At 47.4% G+C, this 25,755-nt stretch overlaps 1 protein-coding gene and 1 long non-coding RNA gene across 2 annotated transcripts in view; both read right to left on the bottom strand.

The window, feature by feature from the left end:
* The window catches only part of MYH9 (myosin heavy chain 9), a 72,345-nt gene extending 65,396 nt beyond the window's left edge, over positions 1–6,949 (bottom strand). The window contains exon 1 of the mRNA XM_069807334.1: positions 6,780–6,949. The gene's annotated coding sequence lies outside the window, so the exon portion shown is untranslated. The remainder of the gene's footprint in view (positions 1–6,779) is intronic.
* Positions 6,950–9,747: 2,798 nt separating this feature from the next.
* Positions 9,748–15,636, bottom strand: LOC138690057 (uncharacterized). The gene is made up of 3 exons (XR_011328819.1): positions 14,103–15,636; positions 13,823–13,979; positions 9,748–11,061 (listed from the first exon to the last, which is right to left on the bottom strand). It is a non-coding gene; the product is annotated as an uncharacterized lncRNA (long non-coding RNA).
* Positions 15,637–25,755: the final 10,119 nt, after the last annotated feature.

Raw genomic sequence — 25,755 nt, 5'->3', positions numbered from 1 at the left:
TTTGAGCAGCCTGGTCTAGGGGAAGGTGTCCCTGCCCGTGGCAGCAGGGTTGGAACCAGATGATCTTTAAAGTCCCTTCCAACCCAAACCGTTCTATGATTCTATGATGTTCTCATTATCCACACAAGCAAGAGCTGAACCATTACTGCTGTTGTACTTTTTCCTGATAGAATCGGTATAATACAGCATGGTAATATTTATCAGTTAAATCTACATCAAGTTTTTAGAACTAAAAATCTACCTATATAGTCCTGCCCCTTAGGAAAAAAAAAAAAGTTAAATTTTGCCATGTGCAAAAATTATTAACTCCCACTATGTGGAAGAAAAGATAAACTGTGCACACGTATATGACAGTGCTATGCAGACAATACGTAGATAATTTTTAGAAGTTACACCTGTTTGTCTAATAAATTGGCAATCCCTTTTTTAAAGAAAAATTATGACTAATACACCTTCCCCATCCCATTTGTGCGTTCTCCTTTCTCATCATATACGCATTAAACTGCAAACTCAAGTTCATCTGCACAAAACTTTGACTTGGGAAGGGCCATTAAAACAATTCAGAATAATTTACTGCGTAATGAAAGGTCAAAGACTTCAGTATCTGCTATAAGCATTCATACTGCAATATAACCCAGATGATAAAAGCTAAGTGAACTGGTTTAAGTCACAAATGTTAAGTCACAGTTTAAAGAGTTTTTGTGCCTGTGAAGAAATCTTATTTTGTACTTATGCTCCTCTAAGAAAGAAAATTTCCTTTGTCAGTAAACAGACACATCCATTTGAAACATGACAGTTTCAAGTATCCAATTACTTAACTATTGTAAATAGTCTACCATATACCTGTATCCACACTCCCATATCCAATTATGTAAACAATCCTGTAAAGCCTGAACGCATTTTGCTTGATGTCAAAAAGAGATAAAAACATCCCTATCTCTGAACAACACCTATGAAGAATAAAATGCATTAAGTGGTACTCTGCTAAAAAAATAAAATTCATTAATAAAAAAAAATTATTTCTTGGACCACTTCAGATGCATTTACAAGCAAAAAGTAACTAAAACTGTTTTCTAGGTAGTTACCTGCAATCAGGAATTTATGAATTAAGTTGCCTGTTTCTGGACACCTTCATCAACTACCTACCTCCTCAACCACCCAAAAAAAGGAAGAAAAAAGACCAAAGAAGAATGTCAATACCTTCCTCTACATTTTAAACTATGAATGACATGGCCAAAACGGAAGTCAGAGAGTATTTTTCTTCATCTACATTTAAAAAACGATCAAAAGTCAATTTACCTCATCAATCAACTAGTTCCAAATGCTTAGCCAGGAACTTTCTCATCCAGTTCATTGGTTTGACTTCATATTTACGTTCAGTATTTGTTGTCAAATTCTTACATTTGAGCATCTTGTATTCATTCAAATATGCCTAAGTCCTAAGATGGACTACCAATTTAAGAAAAAGAAACACTATCAGTGAAAATTAATTTATACTCACACATTTCAAAATAGTTGATTTTATTGATTCTGAGCACAGCAAGACTAGAATCTCTTGCACCAAATGGCAAGCAGACCTACAGTGTAACAGTTCCTGCCAAAAAGAGCTTACTGACTAAAAAATTACCTACCAACTGATACAACAGTTGTTTTAAGTCAGTCACATTTGGAGAAAAAGACAGAAGCAACTGAAATTAATTTTTTTTCATGGCAATTTTGCTGTAGGTTTCCTTTTTTTTTTCTTGGATATTTAAATCAACTCTAAGTACGTCAGTAAAACTAGCTGGATCAAGTGTTGGCCACAACTGACTTTAACCAAAGTCAAATCTACTGCACCTCCAACGTGGATTAGAAAAGCCTAAATTCAAGCGAACTGGTGAAGTCTTGACCTTAAAAGAAAAACACCAATGAGGATATGCTCATCACTACAAACAATAAAAAGGGAAGTAACCTATTATAAGAACATGCTTTAAATCTTACATTTTAAACAGAAAGCTGCCCAACAGGAAGAAAAAAATACCTGACTGCACGGGACTGTCAAAGTTGAGCTGTAAAGTTTCTCTAAACCTCTTTTCTTACGAGTCTGAACGCCTACTTTGCTTTCATTCAAATCAGAACTCCAGTTCTGTGTTGAGGCATATATCACAATGGATTTCCTGCCGAGACTCATTAAAATGGTAGTTCTTGATGAATAGAAGTATTCATCAGTTAAGGAGACTTTACGATACAGATTTCCAAGTTAAGTTCCCCTCAACATATATTAATTATTAGCTTGAATTTACTGAAATCACTCATCCATGTGGTTTTATTTACTACTCTCAGTAGAGTCAGCATACATGCATTAGGAGAAATTTAAATTTCTAGTCATGAAGACAAGCAGAACCCAAACCCTATGTACAAAACTCCAGAGGCATAAGTTTCATAAAGAGGTCATGGAGTCAAACCACAGTATGCAGAGCTATATTTCATTATACCTCTCTGCGTCCAACAGCAATACATTTGTGATACTTCTATAAGAAATAATTTGCAGTAGACAAGCACGCCAGATCAATTTTAGAGTTTCCACTTTGCTACGTTTAAAAAGAACATGACTTAGCAGTACTAGCTCTGGAAGTATCATACAGTGAAATCAATCACAGTTCCACCACTGGAAAACTGTAGACACTACTATGTCTTTAGACTTTTTAGGATGTTCAGAAAGGCAATATATTGTGCTGAATAGTAACAGGCAAAGGGCCATTAACCAAAAACAGGGACTAGCCCATTACGCTGAACATGACTGGGTTGGAATGAGGTCAGAAGATGTTAAGCCACTACAGTAGCCTAGGATTGCAAGACAAATCGGTGTTGAGATTATTACTTCAAGTACTCAGAACAAGTTCTCACAGCCACTAAAGAAAAAAGTGAAGCCGATAAACCATAATTAAGATGAACTTGTAAATTGATGCATTTCATTTAGTTGGACAACACCCGTTTGCATTAGCTTCCAGGGCAGAAGTTGCATTTGTGTTTTTGTCTCATCACACTCTATTTAAATCAGGTTGCTAGTTTCCATCTCTTTCTACGCTAGGAAATTCAATTAGAACCACAGTGTGCTTTAACTAAAAAGAAATTTAAGGTACAAGGTCACCAAGCCACCATTAAGCTAGAGCAATTGCCAGCAAAAACAATGCCGCTGTAGGCAATCCTATGCTATTATAGTTTTGTTCCAACCCACAGAAGACTTAACATCAGGCACACAATTTCTCTACTTAACATGCAAACAGCTGTGCCTCAATTACAAACTACAAAAACAAAGACTAGTAAGATATTTATACAAGAAATCAAAGACAAAAATGGATGTTAGAGGGCACCGAGTGCATTATTGAGTCAAACAAAAACATATTAAATCATACACTCAGGATTAAAGTTTTGGACACCTTTTAGTAGGTGTACACACTAACTCTGAGCCTCTAAAATGCACTTCAGCCATCAGTGAGCTTCAGCACATTACCCAATAACCTGAAGTTACCATGCAAGAAAGCAGATGTAGTGCACAGGGGCAGGGGATAAGACAACCTTAACTTTGACTTCCCCTTTCGGTAAACCTCGCATTCACCAGATGGGTTCCTGTACCTCCAGTGGGTCCGCTTATAATCTCACCCTATTATAGCCACACGAAGTCATAAACAACATGAATCTGGGCAAGACACAGGCCTAGGGATGGGGGGGTAGAAGCAGAAGATTCAGCAGAATCAGCTCAGAAATCACAATACCTCTGACACGTGTCCTGTCCCGTCTGTTCGGTATCCTGGAGATTAACAGAACAAAACCTGAATTTTTGGGTATAGACAGACTACTTTAATCTCCCAGTACAACTGAAGTGTATTTTCATGTAGTTAGTAGCCATGCGGATACACATACACTTCCTTGTACCTGCATGTGAATAGTCTGACAGAGGTCTAACCTGTGAATTATTAGTTATTATAAACATTTAGCACATTATTTTTCAAGACCTGCCAAGATAATAGTGGTTCAAGTTTTCAAGATAGTTTGTTGCAGTGGTAAGTCTCCGCATTTGTAGTAGAAATATTTGCAGTGCCAAGTACTGTTACAAAGAGATTTAAGCACCTGTGGCATCTGACTCCACCACAGTTTTCAACTCAAAGATGAGTATTAGAGCTACCACCCGCTACACAGTTTGAACACTCGCCAACTTTTTCATAATACCAAAGTAATGTGCTGGACAACACAGATTATTTCAGCCTCCTAAGTGAGAAATTCTTCTAATCTTCCCTACAACTTTACTGGACAAGTAATTTTTTTTTTTTTTTAATATATTATTATTATTATTACTCATTCATTACTGATTCACTTAAAAGATTACAGTGTACCTCTTACAACCCATTTGTCTTAAAATGTTCTGAAGCATATAAAAAATCCTCCTAGAGGAAATAATGAAAAAAGCTTATTCTTTCTTTTTCTCTTCAGACAAAAATATCACCCTGGCAACTTTTTTCTTATGAGAATGACCTGAAAGAAAAAAAATAATCCCAGAACCATGGCAGAAATATCTAACAATCCATGCAAACAAAGTCCAATAAAAGGCCATCAGTTTCTACACCCATTCTTCTGGGACAGACAGAACCTGACTATTTAGCCTTCCTGTTTATACAGAAAGAGCCACATGCTACCTGGCAGAGCAAACTTTTGAGGTCGAAGTCTCTTCTCCAGAGAACTTCCAAAATCAGATCTTGGCTATACAAGTCAAGTATCCAAGAGATGACACCGTATTACAAAAAGAACCACGTAACTCACCAGCTTGGTGCTGGTCATACTCACTTTGAGGTTCCAGGTCAGTAAATATGAGATGTTCAGACCCCCGTTTCTATCCACTACTAGCAGTTTTGCAGCTACCTTAGGGGTAGTGAAAATTTTGCCTGTCCACCTCCAGAAAGACAGCATGCACACTATGAATAAGCACAACAAATAAAGCTGTCAAGAAGCAGAACACATCAATTTAAACAGTTCCACCTGACACAGAGCTTCACAGAACTGTTGCATGATTTCACTTTAGTTATTTTTACAAGGTCAGATTAGCAGCATAATCTGGTGTTTATACAGTTTTGGCAATTGTGATTAACAACTTCAAAACTCTTTTGTGCTAAAGACAACTCCACTTACATTTATCAATTGCTTCCTCCTCATTACAACTTTCTAGTTAACAAAAATATTTGCTTATCTCATTTAAACTTCGGGAGAGAGCGCTACAGTTGCAGACAGTGCATCTGTAAGTCAATACATATCTGCACTATGATTTGCCATTTTTACTGGAATGCCATGGATAAGTGAACTTAGTCACATTGTTACCTAGTGAGTAATTTCAAAAGCATCTTTACACAAGCAGTAACTGATTAGAGCGCTGTTACTTTAGAGTTAAAACTTTACCATATCTAGCCTTACAGACAGGAGACATACAGGAGAGTTAAGGATGTATAATTTAATCTTTCAAGCCATGGTTCAACAGCCTCCATGCAAATTAGCTTATATTTCTTTATAGTGTAGGGCAGAGGCACAGAAATCACAGTCTGCAGGCCAAAGTCCATCTACTAAAATATCTCTTCAAGTTTGAAGCACAAATTTCTTACGCATTACTTGAGAGATTGTTCTGTTTAGGACAGACCTGCTCACTTAGAAAAGAGCTTAGGTTCTTAGTCCACTCTGATGGAGTGTGGCTCAGGACAGGATGACATAGGATACAGAAGAAAAACCTGTGGAAGAAGAAAGATGAACACAAACGGTCTTTCAAGAATAAAAAAAGGTGGAAGGAAAGGAGGAAGGAAAGGAACTGTAAGGGGGGGGGCGGAATTTAACAGCCACGGCATGAAGAGCTTCCTGACCAATGCAGTTCACTTCTGAAAAATTCCACTTTATTACCAGAAGCATGTTACTGCTTTAAAACTCATTTCACCCTGTGTTTAGGCAAATTAGGAGCAATCCTTATTAAACCCCCTGGGTACACACCACCCTCGGGGGCTATGGAACTTGTTACTTTCCACACCTACTGCAGACAGGTTGGTAACCATCTCCCTAAAAGCCGGAGAACTTTTCCTACTCGGCTGGAGGTGATGCCTGAAAGCACAAGCTATCTGCAAGAGTTTTCACTGCAAGCTTCATCTTGCCCTGTCACTCCCTCCTCCCTCTCTCCTGGCTTCACTCGACAGACCAAACCGAACGAGGAAGTCGAGATCTGAGGGCGGAAGCCAAGCCCAGCGCAATGTCTGCAGGAGGATTGTCAGCCTGTGACTCAGGCTACAGCCCTGACAGCTGCCAAACGGTCCCATTTTCCCCTGCCCGTTACTTCCAAAGGAGGGACACTTAAACGCGAAGAAGGGGAGGGGGGGGGATCGGGGAGACGCACCGGAGGGAAGGGAAAGAGGACGGTCCGGGGAAAAAGAGCGGGGATAACGCTACCCCGCCACCTCAGAGGAGGCCAGTTACCAGGGCGTGGAGGGAGGAGAGAGGCAACTCCCTGGGCATAATGCAACCCTGCGGCGGCACGCACGCCCCCGAAGGAGAGGGGGAGGACGGGGGGAGGACGACGGGGAACACCCCGGGCGCGGCAGGTCGGCTCCCGGCCGGTTTTCTTGCCGCCCGGCTCGGCGGGGAAGGAGGAGGAGAGCGGTATCCTCTCAGCCGGCTGGACAAAAAGGCGCGAAACCCGCGAGCGGGGTGTGTGTGTGTGTGAGGAGAACAAACCGGGACCACCCGCGCCCACCGCCCCACCCGACCGGTTTCACCTGAGCCCGGCTCCGGCAGGAAGGAGGGAGGGAAACGCCGCAGCGGCGGCTGCGCTCCTTCGCGGCGAAGAGAATCGGCGTCCTCACGCTGCCGGCTCCTCCCGCAGGCACCGCGACCGCCTTCCTCGCTCACCGGCACTGCGAGGCGCCCGGCCGGGGAGGAGGAGGAGCCGCCGCGGATCAGCAACGCCACCGTCCCGCCTCTCACCCCGCCGCCGATCACCCGTCAACCAATTAGAGACGCCGGTTAGGGAAGGCTGACGGCCTCCTCTGCCAATAAGGAGCCGGCCGCAGGAGGCGGAGGCGAACCGTTGAGGAAGCGGCGAGCCGTTGGGGGGGGGAAGGGGGTGGTGCCTCGCGCCCTCTGCCGTTAGCAACGCCCGGGCGCGCGCGGAGCCCCGCCCCTCGGCGGGACGGGACGGGCCAGCCCAGCCCAGCCCGGCGGCCGCCGAGGGGTTCGGGAGGGGCGGCCGGCCTCTCCCCGCCGACCCCGGGGCCGGACCGAGCCCCCGAGCCCCCTCACACCCTCCCACACATCCTCCCCCCCCCCCCCTTTCTTCCCCGTCCCGGGTCGAACGGTACCGAGCCGTTCCCACAACCCCCCGCGCCAGGCCGTGCCCTGACTAAACCCCACAATGCCCCGCGCCGGGCGGGCACCGGAGGCTCGCGCCAGCCTCTCGCCCCTCAGGAGAGGTTTGCCTCACTGTACACGACGGAGGGGCCTCGGGTTTTTGGCCCTAGCCTGGGAGAAGGGAGCTCGGGGTCAGCCTCCGGGAGCAGGGCGGTGGGCTGAGGCGCTGTTCTCCGGAGGCCGTGCCTGAAGGCCTCGGTAACGGGGAAGGGAGGGAATTCCCCAGCCGGTCGAGAAGTTGCCCACCCAACCCTGTTGTCTTGCAGTGCAACGTGACCGTGATAGGAAGATGGGAGTCGGAACTGAGTTTCATCTGATAAAGGGGCAGAACTGAGGCAAGCGCAAGCAGAAGTGTCGGTGTAAGCAGCCCCTGATGCTGCTGAGGTGTCCAAACAGCCAGTGTGTGCATTACAGGAGGCTCAAAATGCATTGAAAAAGGCACGCCAAAACAGTAGAGGTGTGAAAAGGTGGAGGTGGGTGGTGTAGTTCTGCCTCTTTGCATTTGCTACAGCGCTCTTCGAGGCTGAACTTCGGGATGAGTAACAGGAGGAAGCAGCAGCCAAGATGTAAAACAAAAGTCCTTCTGAAAAGAGTACAGCGTATACAAGTCCATGTGTCAGATCCAGCTATGCAGATGAGGTTTATTGCACGTTTTACAAGCAGGCAGAAATAGAAGGCTCCCTCCCTTTGGGGCTTCCTGCTTTCTGCAAGGAGGGCAGATTTGCAGATGTAGGCACCAGTGACAGAAAATGTAAGGTGAGGTTTACCGATGGCAACACCAAAAGTTACAAGTGGATGAGGCAAATGAAGTGAGAGAGGCTTGAATAAAGAGAGAAGTTAGCAGAGAAGTGTCTCGAGTAAGCATCTCTTGTCCAAGTGAAACACTTCAGGCTTAGAAAGATTCACTGCAGCCATTTGGAAACAATGCTAGACCTTTGTATCTCAAGACACAAAAGGCAGTGGGAGAAATCACTGAAAGGTTTGTACAGCTGAGTATCAGAGATACAGAGGTGTCATTGTTAAAGGCAGAGATGAATGTAAATACAGGTACAAAATAGAAATAAGAATTTAATTTGGCAGTGGGAAGGGAACATACAGGGTAGGTCTTCACTAGTACATCAAGGCAGAAAATTAAAGGAAGCTGGAATTGTGACAACCAGAGACACCTACAAAATCAGATACCTTAGATGGTGAAATGATCTGCAGTATCCAGTGACTCATTTTGATCCATGAAAAAAAGTGACTAACATATGGAAAGGATATCTACTGGTTGAACAACAGGGTTTTAACTTCACCCACGAAAATGAAGCAGAACGAAAATAGTGGAGGTAACTACATATATCAAAAGCTTTTTAAGAACAGGAGAGGCTGCCTCTTCAGCCAAGTGGCTGAGAAAGGAAAGGTGAGCAAAGGAAAGCAGAAGGCAATATCAAGTCTAAATGAAGCTTTTAAAGGAGAGGAATAGCAGATCTTAGCTGGGAAAGCAAATACATAAGGCAGAATGAACTGACAGCAGTAGTGATGTGGGAAATAAAAGATAATGACTGCAAGCATGAAATGCAGACATAAAAAGGCCTTTTTCTGCCACAAAGTCTTTTTTGAAGAACGTACATGATACTGGGCATTTAAAATTTTGTTATTCTTTTCTGACTCATACTTTCATGTGTACTCTGCTCTTCCTGATTCTAAGATTTAAGTCTAAGGTCAGGCTGGACTGTCTTCTTAAGGTTTGGCAATTTTTTTCCTTTTTTTGTTTTTTTTTAAATTTGAGAACTTGCTTCCACTCCTGTTTAGTCAAAATCAAAACTTTCTTGATGACTTCAGCAGTAAAGTGTGAAAACTGAGTTCAGAACAAAGATTGCTGCAGGTTTACACCATCCTTTCCCTTAATAAAAAGTGTATCCCACCTCTTTTGAAAACTCTCTATATTTCCCTCATGGTCAGATTTGTAGATGTGTGGTAGTTGAGGCAAGTCAGATTGGAAATGTCTGTTTTCTGTACCTTGATTACTTTGAAAGTAAGAGCAACAGCTTTTTATGTTGATCCGGTGGCAGGAAGTTACCCAGGAAAGGAGACACACCTCAGAGAGAAACAAGTATGACTAAAAAAGCTATCATATTAATTTTATATATCTGTTACTTTCTACAAATTCACAGGATGTTTATTTGGATCTTTCTGATCAACTTCACTCACATTTTCCATCAATGTTTGCAAGCCAGCATCCTTTGGAAGAACAAACCTGTACTGGTCATTGAATTCTGAAAAAAATCATGTCAACAGCAGACACGTTTACCAGTTTGGTGGGAGTAAATTAATGGTACTGTAGTATTTGGGGGGGGAATCTACTAAGCTGTGAGCATCCAGAGATGCCTCTTCAATTTGCCAGCCTTAACTGCAGACCACTTTGCTGTACTACAGTGTTTTTCCCTACACTGGTCTAATCCAAGACAATTGGGTTTAAGTTTGTTGGCAAACAGCAGTCCCTGGGAAAAGCCTAGATTTCTGTGATCAACAATAAATGCAGGGATATTTGATTTCTGTATCTGACAAACAAAGTGGCTAAATTAATTTTGGTGAATAATTTCCAATGTTTTGCTGAGGCAGAAGAAATCTCTTCCAAAACCAATTTCTTACTGACAAGCTTGAGAGAGTGAAACAAGAAGAGTGACAGAGACAAAAGGTGTTTACTTCATTGGAGAAGTCACATTGCTAAATGTTAACCACAGTGGGTTTAGACAGAAACCACATACTGTACAGATCTGGAGAATGTCACAATCTGGTATTGCTAAGAAGCCTGAGCTCTGCTTTTGCAAAAGCCTGAAACATCACTAGTTTCAGTGCAGATTCATAATTAGAATTTCTCAAAAAAAGCAGCCCTGGAGTGGCTTTAATACGTACACCCATACAAAGGAGCAGCTATAAATGCAGATGAGAACTTGAAGGGTATTCATGTACTGTAACAAAAGGAAATGGCTCTTTGGCAGTGGGTCTGTAGAAGAAAGCTGCATATGTCTGTGGACTTAACACCTATGTCCTCTGTACAACCTGAAATTTGTCTGCAATTTAGGCACCATCTATTAGCACACAACTTCCTTTTCCCCTTATACCGATTCTTTATTGTTCTGCTCCCGTAACGAATGCCAAATTGAAATTGTAAGAAGGTGGAAAACCATGAACTCAAGACATGGAAGGGGTGAAAGCAAGTGATGTTTCCACTGGGGGGGTCAGAGCTTACAAATTTAGTGAATAACCATTTAAACCCAAGTTCTAGCTCTGTTCATCCAATTTCCACCAGGAGCAGCTGACATAAAAGTGCTGCACTGGACCACAGTAAGGGAAACGTGGCCCGGTAACCTGTCTCAGAAGCAGCCAGTAGCAGATGCTAGGAGGAGAGTAGCCCTTTTACAGAATGATGTTACCCATAGCATGACTACCCAACTTCTGGCATGGCTGTGGGAAAAGTACGGCTTAATTGGCTCATTCTCCTATGGTGGGGTGTGATTCCATCATGCCCTCTTTTATCAGCAGAGCTGGTTTAAGATGTTGTCTATTCTCCCAGTAGCCATTTGTTCCTAGTGCTGTGTCATAGCTTACCACTGCTCCAGTGGTGCTGATACAGATGTTCCAAAAGCCATATTGTAAACTGGATCACTGACGTAGAGTTAAAAAAGAAGGTTATGAAAAAAGATCAGTTCACTGATCTAGTTTATAGGCCCACAGAGAGATGCATCAGCACAACTGAAGGGATTAAACTGAGGCACTGGGATAGGAGTCTTTCAAATTGACTGCTGATGGAGAAAATTTAAGAGGGAACTATACCTGTGCCCCAAGACTGGGGAGGAGCCGTACCTGGCATACTCTAGCATTTAAAACAGTTATTCTACTTTTCACCTCTCCCCAACCCTCCACCCACACAGGCCCGTGTGAACAACCCGCTGAACTCCTGCTCCCTCATTGTGGTTCTTGCTTCAGCTTTAGTAAAAAAGGAACATGTTTTTACTTTCCTAACACATTAATGACAAAATCTGCAGCTGAAAAACAAAGCATTTACATACAATGTCTCTGCTCATTTGGGATACCATTCAGAGGCATAAATCTCTGCCCATTGGTTATGTAGCACTGTAAGTGTATTTGTCTTGTGCAGAGTCCCTGCTTTCAATAAAATGGGAGTGACACAATCTTGTAGAAGGGACATTTGTTGGGGAAGCAGGTTATCAAACAGCTGTGCTCTGTCTGAAGGCAGTTATGGAAGTATCCTCAGAAACGCACCTAAATGAAAACTTCTGTCTTAGGCAGAGGAAAACTTTTCTTGGAGCTTGCGAGTCCCTCCAAACCCTAAGATGAGATTACAACTCCATTATGCATGGTTAGAGACACCACATTCCTGATCTGGCATACTAAGAATAATGGCCCAGAGCTCTTTACCTCCAAGGAATTCTAATATAATCATCTCTAGCAACTAAATGCAAGCACAATGCTAAGCAACAGACATTTTTAGTTCAGTATATCCCCTTCCTAACCTTGTTTCCTCTAGCGCTGTTCTCTTGCTGCTCACTATTTTCTATTCAGCTTTAAACTCGGAGAAAGCTGGCATCCAACACCATTATACAAGCCATCCAGCAAAAGTATCTTTGCCCCAAAACCAAGATTTGGAATCTGAGTTTTCCACCTTGGGCCTACCCAGACTTGTCCAAAATGCCAGCAGAACATATCCTGTTACCTGCTTTAAATAAGCATGGCAACTCTTTGCTGCAGAAAATAACCATTTTCACACAATGTTACGGCTTAGCTCCTTCAGTGATAATTCAGCCAGTACGATGCATGTAATTTTAGGTTTGTCTGTCCTGGCCTCACAGCTCCCAGGTTCAACAATTGCTAAGGAGCCTTTATTAACATCTCAAATACCTCCTTTTCCTTCTCCTTTTCTCAGAGAGGGCAAGAAATGCTTCAGATTCCTGAGTTTAAAAGGGCTTGGGGGCATTCTTCTTACTCGGCAGAGGATAAGCTGAAAGGAGAATAACATCCCTCCCCAGCCCCTCTGTCACCTTGCACCTGTCATGCTTGTGATGCTCAGGTAGCAAACATACATACCAGGCTTGGGTCAGATATTGATAAGGAAAAAATACTTTAAAGAGATTGACAAATCCATCTAAACACTGCTCAATTCATCCTGATAAGGTAGGGCTGTGGAGAGCTTTACGGCACCTTTGCTTCTCTTTTCCTTCCGTAGGTCTCGGGCTGAGCTGTGTTTTCACAGAACCAAGAATTCGGTAGCAGGGTGACGGTGCTATTTGGAAAACAGGACTAAGTTCAGAGAATACGTAAAGGTGATAGTGTTTAACTACTTCACAATTTTTTTCATTGTTTTAATTACTTTTCAGCATCAGTCACCTTTAACGGACCTCTAAGCAAAAGGCGTGTATCTGGATGTTCATTTCCCTCTTCCTCTCCCAGCAGGAACTTAGTCTGCCCCCCCCCCCCCAAAAAAAAAAGAGAGCACCCCTACTTTCAGCTTGCTGCCTTTCTTGAGATTACCGTGTGAGCTTTTGCTCTGCTAATGGTGCCTCTCTGCTTACCTCATGTTTGCTGTTTGCTTTTGGGCTCAGCCTGCAATAGTAATCAAGGCCAAATATTTGCTCAAATGAAGTGGCTCTGTGGTTTTCATTCCAGGGAACTGGCTGAGGACAAAGTGAAACTAGCCTGAAATATTCTAGTATGCCCAAGAGATGCTAGGAACAAGGGATTTTTCCAGTGCTGTAGAAAGTCATGCAGTTTCTCATTGTAGCTTTGTTGTGGGAACTGCAGGGGAACTAACTCGTTTATAGCCTGCCACAATTAAAGACACCACTTTTGTCTGCCAGTAACCAAAGTCGGTCCAGTCAAAGCCAAACTTTGGGACCATTCTGTCAGGCTACAACCAGAAAGAAGACTCAATATGAAGTTATGCAAGCATTCGTTCTCCCTCTTCTGCAAGACTGAAGCCACATTTTTCTGATAAGAGGAGGCTACATCCTTTGTGCTTTGCAAGTCAGCGGCAGGTCTTATAAACACACCCACAGATTCTCAGCGTAACATATTGCAAGCTCTGTGCGTCTGGAGCCAGTGCATGCTTTGCTCAACAACCCCCCTTTCACTTCTGCCAAGATTCCCTCCCACATTTGGGACTTTTTTCCTGCTCCCTTGAGAGCCTCCTCAATTCTCCCAGCTCCTCCGGCCTCCCACTGTCCGCGTGGACTGTTCTGTACAGCTTTGCCAGTCTGCTCTGCCTTTGGAAATATATGGGCCAGTGCAGGACACAAAAAAGATCCGTGCGTTGCCCTTATTCTCAGCCCTGCGTTTGGGTCAGGTGAACGGACCAGAAGACTGAACTGACAGCGCTGGCACAGAAGGCAGAAAATTAGCGGGGACTTACTGAGGCATTAGCTTTGTAGGATGTGAGAAAATACCAAGAGAGATAGATGAGGTGCCACCGCTGTGGGAAACCACCTTTTAGCCGAGGTGCAGATGAGCTCCACTTAACACAGTCATCTTCTTTCCCATATATCAGAGCATCGTTTCCTGGGATTATTCTGGAACAAAGCAAGCAACTCACTGGGCACCTTGCATGTTTGCATAACACAAAGTTCCTGTCAAAAATCAATACCCCACTGAGGAGTAGCAGGCTACTGAGCTGCCCAACTGCAGGCTAGCACCTGCTCTGCAATATTTCTCAGCTACCAGGAGACAGGAAAGTGTTAGAGGAATCAAACCCACAGGACAGAGGTGCTCAGGGGCTTCTTCTGAAATTCCTTGACATGAGGTAGCAGCTTGTGTTAGGCTGGGATGTAAGGAGTCCTGCAAGCACTGCTGCCTTCTGCACTGTCTCAGGAAAAAAAAAAAAAGAAGAGGTTAAAAGGTTTTTTGTGAAGAGAATATTTGAACTTTGAGTTACAGACCCAAGCGTGATACAAATCTAAAACACGAAATAAGAAGATAGCTCTGCTCTCTTCTACCTAGTGGGTCAAGGCAACCAACCCAGGGTAAATCCTGTCCACTCCCTCCTTGTCTTTTCTGTTTACACATGGAGTAAAAGCATCCTTAAACCTCTTGCTACTCTACTATTCTCCTGATTACAGATGCATCTAACACTGAACGTGAAACACACACCTCTACATAAGTTTGCGGCTAATTGCGAGACAGCACAGAGGCCTATAATTCTTTGACTCTTTATAGAGGAATGTACATGTATAAAAGCCTTTTGAATTTTCATAAGCCGCCCCTTAGATGTGGGATAGCAAAACACAAAAAGATGAAAACAAGATGCTCACCCGATGATTCAGCTTTCCTGCAAAGTTTCTTCTAACAGCCATCATAACCCTGAAAATAATCATCCCAGCCCTTTTTTCCTGTCGGCTAAAAACACATCAGCAACAAGGATCATAATTTAAGTTTTTTTGTTCCTACTAGGTATCCATGAGAAAGAGCTTTGCATTACATGGAGAAAAAAAGAATCACATGCAGGAAAAGAAGATATGTGTATGTTTGGTTTTGTTTGTTTAATTTTTTTTTTTTTTAATTTAAGGAATGCTAAATCAGGTTTAGCTTTGCTAGGGGACATACCAGCTGTCTCCAAGCTCTTTTTATTATGATCTCTCTTGTACCTTAATTGAGAAAGCAGGGTGTGGAAGTTTCAACAAAGGCTCCCCTTTGTAGTGTGTTAATTAGGCACAGGAGTTAACAAAACCCCTCAGTTATAAACAATTACCTTTCCCCAGGCTTGCTTTCATTTTCATGCTACTGTGTTTTTACTAATTTTCTATTAGTTTTCCAGAGTGGACAAGACTAATTTCTAAAATTAGTCTTCTAATTAGCAAAGACAAGAAAAAAAAACCTAAGCAGGAAAATGTGTAAAGCAGGAGGAAAAAAAAAAAAGATATAATTAGGAGCACTTAAGATGCATTTTTTTTGTGCTTCTTCAGGATACATGAGTCCAAGGTCTTTTCGGATCACTGTAAAGTCTCCTTTAAAACTGAAAATCTAGATTATGGTCCCCTGCAAGTGACTCTGGGTGTAAAAGCCTGGGGATGGGGAAAGAATCTGATGTGGGTTCGTGTGCCCTGAAATGAGTGCTACCTTCACACCTGCAAGACGATGAAACAGAGGAAAGCGGAGAGGGGCTGCGAGCTGTAATTCCTCCAGACCCTCTCCATCCATTCCATCTGCAAAGCAAAATTTGCTTTAAAAAGAGGGCCCCGCTTGCCCTGCGGGACATCTTTTTGCTCAGCCCCAGAGACACACAACAGCTGGGAAGGCAGAGGCCCCTGCCCTGCTCCCTGCCAACGCTACGCTTGGTCCCGATGGCAATGACCTCACCTCTTGGCACCGAGCTGTCCCAAAAGGGAGTGCCAGCCACCCTGGCACTGGTACCCTTCTCCTCCCTCTGCCTCCTGGCACGGGAAGGAAAAAACCCAGGGGCTTGGGGCAGTCCTGCCTCAAAAAGAGGCAATCCCAATGATGGAAAACTGTACTCTAAGGGCAAGCGCCGTCTTAACGCTAAAGGTTTTACACCCTGCATTGGTTTTAAACCTTTCACACTGCTGCTGTCTAATCTTGTTCTCTGTTGAACTTCTGAGAAAGGGAGCGAGGTACTTTAACCCACAGTACCAGGAGAAGGCTGTTACGATTCAGTCTCCAGTCAGTGTCACACTTCTCGTCACCTGTGATTGATAGTGCTGCTTGCCCAAGACCTTCTCAATGTAGAAGGCACCCAGATATTCAAGCATAGGTGAGGGGCTACATCTGCGTTCCATGAAGGTTGTCTTTGCGTCCAAGAAGCTGCCCAGAAAGCAGTGGAGCAGTGTTTATGTGGGACTGGGGAAAGAGCAGCTCAAGCTACAGTCCCAACAGGGTCTGTGTCTCCTGGCCTGCCAGCAGACCTGGAAAAGACTGTCTAGGGGAAAACTCATAATTCTCAGTGGCAGCTTCCCAAGTATAGCAGTACTCATTGGGAACAACCTTGCCTCTCCTCTCTGGAAGAGACTGAGGATAGTCTAGTGAAGACATCTAGCAAAGATAGGCATTCCTCCCTTTATTGCTGCACATCAAACCACAGTCCTCCTCTGTCACTGCGTTGCGGTAGCAAAGACTGATTCTCAAGCCAAGATCAGCTCCTGTTGCCTTCCCCAAAGAGCTTTCAAGCTCAAACAGACCAAAGAAACTCAGTGTGAGAGAGCAATCAGAAGTGAAGAAGGGCTGAGACTGGCCCCAATGCCTGCAGCAGGTCCCAGGCAGGACCTGGGTGCAGGATACTACCCCGACTGACCAGGCAAGTCAGGGAACCAAGGACCCCGTGGCAGCACAGAGCTGCTTCACGTACGATGGAAAATGTTTAAACTGCTGTAGTTGGGGCCCACAGGAAACTTTTGGGAAGTGTGTGCCGGGTCTAAGACAGGACCGAAGAGAGTCAGTGTTTAAAATATGCACTGACAATGAATTGCTTCATTACTTAGAGAAAAATTGAGAAGGGGGGAGGGAGTAAAACCCAGCCACATCAGGAAACAGGCAAATAATTGTCTGACGGATACACCAGGTCTCCTGACTGCTGCTCTAGGACTTTGCTGCTGCTTAGCCCACAGTGTGGGCTCATTGTGATAAGCTTCTCCTTCCAGGAGACAGCGAAGTCTCTGCATTTAGGTATTCCCCATGGGAACGCACTGCATCTCAGAAAGAAAGATCATTTTCCTGGAGAGAAAAGATGGGGGGAAGGTGGCCATTTGAACGCTCACATGCTAAGCATAAGACCCTGAGGACAGTCTCTTCCCTCGATGCCGATAGCAGGGGCTGCACGGCACAGCAAAGTCTCCTGCACTGCGTGTCCCCATGTGCCTCAGGTCCCCAGGGGCTGCGCAGGGTGCAGGGGACCCCCCAAGAGAAGTGCCACAGCCATGCTATGGGATTAGGGTCAAGCTCAGCAAGGTGCTGCAATCCCTGCCTACATGCTGGTTGGTAAGCACAGCTCCTTCCCTGTCATGCAGTCCCCTGCCTGGATGCATCCTCTCATGTGGGATCTCACACCCTGGAAAAGAAGAAAACAGAAACGTCTTGCATAGGGCTGTTTACCATCTCTGTTAGTGTCCTGTTTTGCCCCACTGTATTAATTTTCTTTCTCCTCCTACAGCTTCCCTGGTACATACACTCTCAGTTGAAGAATGAGAGAAGATGAAGATGAAGAATGAGTTCCTTCAAACTAAAGAAACTTTTGGCCCACGAGCTGCTGAAGAAAGGTGCGCAGACGTATGAGCCGCAGCCCCCCTCCTGCAGCACTTTGCAAAGCAAGTGAATAGCTTCGAGCAGGAGGCTTTCTACACTTTGAACAGTCCAAGGGCAAAGCACCTGGAGAAGTTGGACCTCGTGGCCTGGGCTTGCACATCCGAGAGCAGAGACATGGGAACTGCTGCCTTTCTGGAGCTGAAGTGGGGAGGGGAGCGCTGGAAGCTGCAGGCAGGAAGAGTCTGACTTGGGAAGGTGCCCAATCTTGCACAGAGCGAGGCAGGTAACAATCACACAACTATTTATGGTTGTTTTTTGTTGCGACAACCACAGCCTTATACGGGCAAGAGTGCTCCATTCGAGGCAGAGCTGCGGAGGTGGAGCCTCGAGGGGCACTCCTGATGCTTGCTCCCAGGCTATCTGCCTGCACAAGCCACTGACCTCCTTCCCGGGAAAAACCCTGGGAACCCTCGCCGAATCCAGCTGTTTAAATTTCAAACTACAAAACGACCCGGCTCCCCTCCCCTTTCCACCCCCATAACTCCTACTAGCTGGAGCTGTGGTGAAGAATAAACGTCTGTATTTGTCATGTTGTGGGTATCTGGGAGCACTGGGTTGGAGAGTCCCCCGCATCCGACGTGGGAAACCTATTCCCATCTGGTTGTGATAGTACTGAGAACCGGAAGAAAAAAAGAAAGGAAAAACAAACAACCCTCCCCTCGGCCCCCCCAGTGTTGCTTGTCAGACTCTAGCGACTGTGTGAAAGGCTGCAGCTGGCAAATCTGGTGCACAAACTCCATTGCAGATCCTTTTGCCTCTGGATGTGCTTCGGAGCCCCCCCCAGTAATTCTGGCTGAGTTGTCAGCGTGCGCGTTGGGTTCTTAAACATTTCAACCCCCTTCAATCCACCCGGCTGAACTACGCTGGAAACTGGTTACAAATAAAACCAAGCATAAACATGCTAAAAATGTCGCTGTCATCAGATAAGGTTGCTATGCACATAAAATTCCTGACACGAGTTTATTAAACCAAGGACATGAAAAGTTAAGCCACACGCATATGGTGGCTGGGATGGGGAGGGGGGTACAGCGAGCAGGATTCAGGCTGTAACTCTGGTTTTGGGCCTGCTGCCAGCCTGTAGGACATCATCCCAGTGTGACTCAATTTATCCCAATAGGAGGGGGAAAAAAAAGAAAAAAAAAAAAAAAAAAAAAAAGAAGATGTCACAGAACCCACCTCCTTCTGCGAACACTGGCATGTTTCGGGAAGGAGCAGCAGGCAGGAGGCAGGGATTAGCCTCCCTCAGCAATCTTTACCAAAACCAGTCATATTTAGCACTCCAGGAGGCAGCTATCTCTGTTTTATAAGAGAGGAAACAGGCGCTGAGAGCTTCCTCTACAACACGCTTCTCGTAGTCGTGGCTATGTTCAAGTTGCACAAACGCAGGGTTGGGTGGGCTGGATGCTACTACGGGGGCTTACCAGTTCTCAGACACCCAGGTCTGTGGAGAGGTGCATGAGCTGCCAGAGGTAATGACCTTCCCTACCGCATACGGAGTTTTTATATTCTCAAGCCACATATTTTAAGAGCCAAGGGGGGCGGGAGCTGTGGAAATGATTTCAGGCGATCGCCCCCCTCCCGAGCTTATCACAACAGCCACCCTTCAACTGCTTGCAGGCTGTGTGTGGCTCAAGAAAGAGAAGCTGTGCACCCTTCCCCCGGGAGGAGTGACATGAGTTAGGTTAACCTGCAAGGGTGGAACATCGTGTTCCTCCTCAGCCTCACAAGGGTCGGGGTTTGATGACTGCATTAGGTCAACCCAAGTCTGAGCAGTCCCCGAAGGGGGGCTGTTCCTCTCCCTCGTCTGATCTTCACACTCCCACTGCCAGTCCCAGATGACACAGCCAGCTGATCCAGCTGGAAAAAAACTTGAACCAAAAGAAAGATGTTTCCAGCTTGATCATTTCCTTGGTCCATTTGACTGCCTGAGTGCTAGAGAGGTGCTGGAAATGCACAGTCATGGGCAGCCAGATGTAAGCTGGTCAGAAACTATGAGGGAATCGCAGCCCAGGAGAGGCCAGAAAGCCTCCTTTCCAGTGATACTGTGAATGAATTTATTCCAGCTGCGTGGCTGGTCACAGGGGTTGTTATAGCATCCCACATGCAAGTGGTTGCAATCAGTACCTGAATTAAGGAATGTCTATTGCCAGACATGTAGGATTACCAAAATCACAGCATCGTTTAGTGTAGGAGGTAACTCTGGAGGTCTCCAGTCCAACCATTTGCTCGGAGCAGGACCAGCCTTAAGGTTAGGTCAGGGCGCTCAGGGCCATATCCAGCTGGGTTTTGAAAATCTCTGAGGATGGCAAATCCACAGTCTCTGTTCTTGCCTCTTGTCCTTTCACTGAGCACCTCTGGCAATCTGGCTCTACCTTCTGCATAACCCCCATTTGGGTAGTAGAAGACAAACCTCTGCAAACTCCCATAGCACCTGCTCATGCGTCAGATGCTCCGTGCCAGCTTTGTGCTCCTCCACTGGAGTTGCTCCAGTTTGTTAATGTCCCTCTTGCAAATGTAAAGGACCATCCTGAAGCAGCCTGAGGAACTGTCCGTCTCACCTCCTGGAGGAAAGCAGGCGTCTCTGCCTACTTGTAAAAGCACGAGTCTTTGCGAGTGTGTTTGTTGGCGTCTGCGTGCACCGTAGCAGCACACGTCGGTGCGCGTACGCAGTGTCACGCAGCAAGTTGGTGCGTCCGCCTATCGTGTAAATATTGGCTCAGAAGTTTAGGTCATAAAAATGGGTGCAAATTCACTCAAGTCCAGGGAGCTGTGCTGGTTTCTGTGAGCGGAGCTGGACTGCAGGTGTGCTGTGTGAATGCTGTCCGTATGCGTGTCCAGGGATGTCTGTGCACCATCCTTCTTCTTCAGCAGCTCTGCACCTCAGCAGGCACGGATCCTCCTTCCCATTGTTATCGGAGACGATGTTTACAGTCAGGTCTAAATCTGGTCAGGTAGCTTCTCGATTACTCACCTGTCAGCTATTACTCTGCTTCAGTGACCCCGAAGCTCGGGGAGACAGGGTGTACCAGGCGGTAGCTAGGGCTGGAAGACAACAGAAATCATGTTCTGCTCTGGTGATGTTGCTGGAGGGCAATGCATCACTGCTGTGATGTCATAACTGTGAGGCACAACCTTCAGAGCGTGAAAAAACCACCCATTACTCAGTGGGCCAGCAGGTGATTTCACAGAAGGCAAGCGAGAAGGGAAACCTCCAAACTTTTACCTGCTTGCTGTCTTGGGGATAATGGTAGGCAAAATGACGTGTGACTGCAAATCAGCGGTGCCTTTTGCAATATCAGGATTGCTGCGTGATGAGCAATCCCTCTGAAGTATTCATAAAAGATGGGAAATGGGGAAAGCTGAGATGAGCTCCAGGCTGTGGATGGGGGAAGCGCTACACAAGTATATGAGATGTCAGGTACGAGGCTGACAAATAGGTCATGGACACGATCTGCAGGCAGGGAGGGAGGAGGGAGGCAGGGAGAGGGCACCTCAGCTCTGCCGGCTGAGTGTGCAGCTCAGCTCTTCCCAGTCCACCTTACACAGCTGAAAATCCCATCGGGAAGAGTCCCTGGAGAGGGGGCTTGGGGCAGTTCAGTGCAGGCCACGCTCCTGTTCCACGGTGTAGATGGCCCGGGCAGGATAGAGCCAAGGCTGGACCAGCGGCTATCCCGAGCTGCAGAGGCTGCAGCAGAACGAGAAAGCTCGAGAGTGCTGGTTCTCAGCCGGTCACATCCAATCCTCATTTTGCAGCAAGGACTGCCGTCAAGCCTCCGGCATCAGGAATTTTGGTGCTGCAGCTCAGGGTGCCTGGATGTCCAACACAGAAGGTGCCGGGTAAAGACCTCCTGGGTGTTAAGCTCCAGACCGGAGCTGTGGGTTTACAAAGAAGAGGAAGCAAAGCGATGTAGTCTGCTATGGGGAACAGAGGTGTAAACCTGGGTTAACATAGGGTGAGGTGCTCAAAGGACTGGCCCGGTTCAGAGCCAGGCAAAGTTTGCTCCCCAACTACAGAAGGTTATTACAGAAATGCAATAAAACAAGTTTTTACTACAAGCCAAGGACAAGAATCACCAGCTGTTCATGTCACCCAGTTCCCTTTAGTCCGAAACAATTTGGGGACTGCCTTAGGTGGCATGACCAAAAGGCGGTGAGGTTTGAAAGGCAGAGCTCGTTCCAGGGATCAACTTCTCCTTTCGAGACCCTTGGTAAATCCCGAAGCCAAGGCAGGGAGGTAAAATACAAACTCAGCTGACCTTCCTCATCAGTTCCACCTCTGGATCTACCAGTCCCAGCTGGGATGGGATGGGATGGGAAGGGAAGCTGTGTCTGCACCACCGCCACGACTGGATATAGGTTAGAGGCCCCAAAGTACGTGCACAGCCACCGTAAGCCATGGGACTTTGCCCAGGGCAGGGTGGCCTGTCCCTCCCAGCTCTGCAGCCTGGCGTATCTCACCAGGCTTATCTGGTCGCGTGCCCTCCTCCCTCCCCAGCCGTACCCCCAGGGCCAGGTTTTCCTGCTTCACCCCAAATGCTTATTTTTATTATTTTAAAACAAACAGAGTTGCATCTGTTTTGATTTCCAGAAGGTTAGAGGGAGGTCAGAGCTGACATCTGGGCTGGAGATAACATTCCCGTCTAATTAGCAAGCCCTGAATAACGAGGGCCTTCCTGTCCCATCCCCCTGCCCCAGTACGGGAGAGGGCAGAACTGGCGGAGGCTGGGGCAGAAACGGGGCAGGAAAACGCCCTGTTAAATGGCATTTCGTTTCCTAGTGCCCCCAGACCGAGCTCATGGGGCTGCTGATAGGGGCCCGTGGGCGACGGCCCCTCTTTCATCCTTGCGTGGGCACCATTTGCAGGCGCTCGGCCTCTGCGGACTCCTTATCCAAGGAATTGGCCACAGCTTTCCAAAGTGCCGACGGTGCTGCCAGTCACCCCACAAGCCCGTTCGCCCTTTCTGCAAAGCAGGGGTTACGGATTTAAACACCCTGGGCGCTACCCACACTGCCGTATGCGCGGCAAAAGATGTGATGGTGGTGGGAGACACAGACGAGACGCACGGTGAGGTCCCCAGAGCACGGCTGGGCTGTCCGCTGCCCTCCCCTCAATCTAAGGAGCTGTATATTGGCAGCTCCATCCCCGTTTCTCGGGAATGGGGTCATTTACCGGGACGGCGCAGCCTGACGGGCTGACACGATGCAGCTGTTTCGGCGCAGCAGTACCGCAGAGGGCAAGGAGCTACGGCGGGAGCCAGCTTTGGCCGGGATGCTGGGCTGGGGGGGGGGGGCAAAAGGGCAGCAGTGCTGCAGAGACCCCAGCTTGTGAGGGCTCCTGCAATTTGTAGACCTATCCCCCTCCCCGCAGCGGGGCACGGAGACGCAGGAATTAAAGCCTGACTCAGCTGGGAGAGAGGCTCCCCGGCTGAATCACCCCTAGGCTCACCGTGGGCTGGCTGGGCTTGCAAAACCCCGTGAGATCACGGGCGCAGGCAAGCGTGGTGGGGGCTGAACCGCAGCCAGGTGCTCTCCAGGTGAGATTACAACACACGGCGCATCCACTCCGTGCAAAACCCCGGCTGACATCCCTCAGCAGAGCCGGCGACACCCCAACCTGCCTGCCCCATCACCCCCGCGGCGGGGGGATTTGCTGCCGGCAGCCTCCGACGCGCAGCCCCCCTGGCTGGAAATGCCGCAGCCTGGTGATTCCTCGGAGGGGACGTGACCGTCGTTCCCGTCTTCGGTATAAAACCCCACGGAGGGAAGGAAAAAGGGGGCAGAGGAACAAGACTCGGGATTTAACACCGGCAGAGCTCAGCTGCCGTGCCCCTGGCTGCAGGCTGGAGAAGATGGGGCTGGAAACCGTGCCCTTGGGTCAGCCATGTGCCGCTGGCCACCACGGGCTGGGCACAGCGTCACGGGGAGGTACAGCACCGCGGGGGAGAGGCAGAACGGGGAGATGGCAGCAACCTAAAGAGTTCGCTTGCAGACACGGCCACATGCTGCCGGTTTCTGTGCTGCAAGCTCCAGTGAGACCAGCAGTGACGGTTCCCTCGTGTTCCCACATCCTTTCATCTCAAGGGTGCTGCCAGCTTCTGCCTTCCTATGCGATGCCAGACAGATTAAGAAAACCCCAAATGTTCTTCCTCTGTGCGTCACCAAGAAAACCCAAACTGAGAACAGAACTTGAGCCCAAGGCCAGGGAAAGGGGAACGGGAACTAAACAGGGCCCAGACAGGTACAAGGCGGGGGGGTTGGTATGCTGGGTGACCGCATAGTTTAGCATTAGAAATGCAGTGGTAGGCATGACAGCAGCAACCTTTAATATTGCCCAAGCTCTGTGAAAAGTCTCCATGCTCCTGCCAGGATCTTAGGGCGAAGCCCATGGGACTGGCCCGGCTGGGAGGGGGAAGCTGGACCTCCTCAGGTGGTGAGCTAAGCTGAAAAAGCTGAGCTGAAGGATCAGCCCCTTGAGAGCAAACCCGGCGAGCGAGAAAGAAGACCGCGAGGGTTTTGTCTTGTAGCTTCCTGCCAAAAACTGGCACGGCTGTAATCGCCAGCGCAGAACAATAAGGTCTCCTGTCCCAGCAGCTGCTAAAGCCGTCACCTGGGGAGCTTCCTGCAATCAGCCAGTGGAAGGACAAAAAGGAGCTCCCACATGTTTTCCTGCAATTTGTCATATGCCTGATCTCCGCTCTGCTCAGCCCCTGCCATCCTCCCTTCCCCCAGAGCCGCCCGTCTCACGCTCCGACAAGAGGATGTGGTCACCAAGACCAGCCTCTGGTGAGGAGCAGGCTCATGGTTCACCCTTGCTTCTCCAAGCAGCGAGAAGTGCTTTTCTTTATGACTTCTGAATCACCCGACAGCCTTCCCACAAACAGTAGTTCCCCTGGGCTGGTTCTGCAGGCGCTGCGTGGATTTCCCCCGTACCTGGGTCTCGGCGTCGCAGAGAGACCCGCAGCACTCTGCAGATCCTCTCTGCCTGCCACGCGTCGCAGCTCCGGGGCTTTCAGTGCCCCGAGTTGGCACCACGCTGCCACCGGCTTCTTTTTCAGACCACTGCACCTTTCCAAGGCGTTAATCTCTGGGTCTGAACACTGCCGTGCTGGATCTCTCCTCACGGGTGAGTATTTTTAGAAAGTTTGAGCTCAGACCATGCAGTCACTCCTGAGCTATGCCAGGACGAAAAGAAAACAACCACTTTTGCTTGAACAATACCAGCACGGAACAAAAAGCCACTGCCAATGGGGTTTTTCAGCATCACTCAAAACTAGCCAAGCTTTGAAAGATGAAACTTTGCAGTCAAAAAAAAAAAAAAAAAAAGAAAAAGGTTCCTAGTGAACAGAAAGGGCTTTGACAATTTACTTAAAAAGCCAGATTAAAGCAAAACAATGTTTTACAAATACCGGCAGGCGTGCTGGAGCTTGCATGCAGTACACCGCTCCATCGGAGCCGCTGTGCTAGCCAGACCCAGGGCGTTCGTTACCTGCTTGGCTGCGGTGTGGCACGGCCCTGCGGTTAAAGCCACCTGCAAGGAAAGCAGCCACGCAAGTCCCTGCGCCCACGGCTACGGGCCCCGCGGGGAAACGTTATTGCCTCGTGACGGAGCAAGAAAGCAACCTCGAGAGATGCAGCTCCTCTCAGTCCTGAGGCCATGAAGCTGTGCGTGCAGAACCGGCCGGGACAAACACCCTCTCGCTGCCAGCTGCGTGGGACCGACGTGGAGGAGTTGCAACCGCGCGGGCGGCCAGAGGTCACCATCGTCTCCGGAAACCACCGAAATCTTGTGCATTTTGTACCCTCTGGACAACTTGACGTGGATGTTTCTGAGGACTAGCGCTGCAAAAATTTCCTGGTTTTCAGTATTGCTGAACCACTCCGCTCATAGGAGAGATGGAGCCGGGGTGCCTTCAGCAGCAGAGGGATGAGCGGCGTGTGCCCAGAAGGGTACCGGGAGCTCAGCCTTCCCCCGAGTGGGAAAGCGAGCAGGCTGGCTCCTGTCCTTGGAATTCTGTCAGCAGCTACAGCTGCTGGGGA

The sequence above is a fragment of the Haliaeetus albicilla genome, chromosome 19 (genome assembly GCF_947461875.1).
Source record: "Haliaeetus albicilla chromosome 19, bHalAlb1.1, whole genome shotgun sequence".
In the NCBI taxonomy this organism is placed as follows: domain Eukaryota; kingdom Metazoa; phylum Chordata; class Aves; order Accipitriformes; family Accipitridae; genus Haliaeetus; species Haliaeetus albicilla.
Note: the sequence above shows the minus strand (reverse complement) of the source record. Positions and strands in the feature narration are given on the sequence as shown.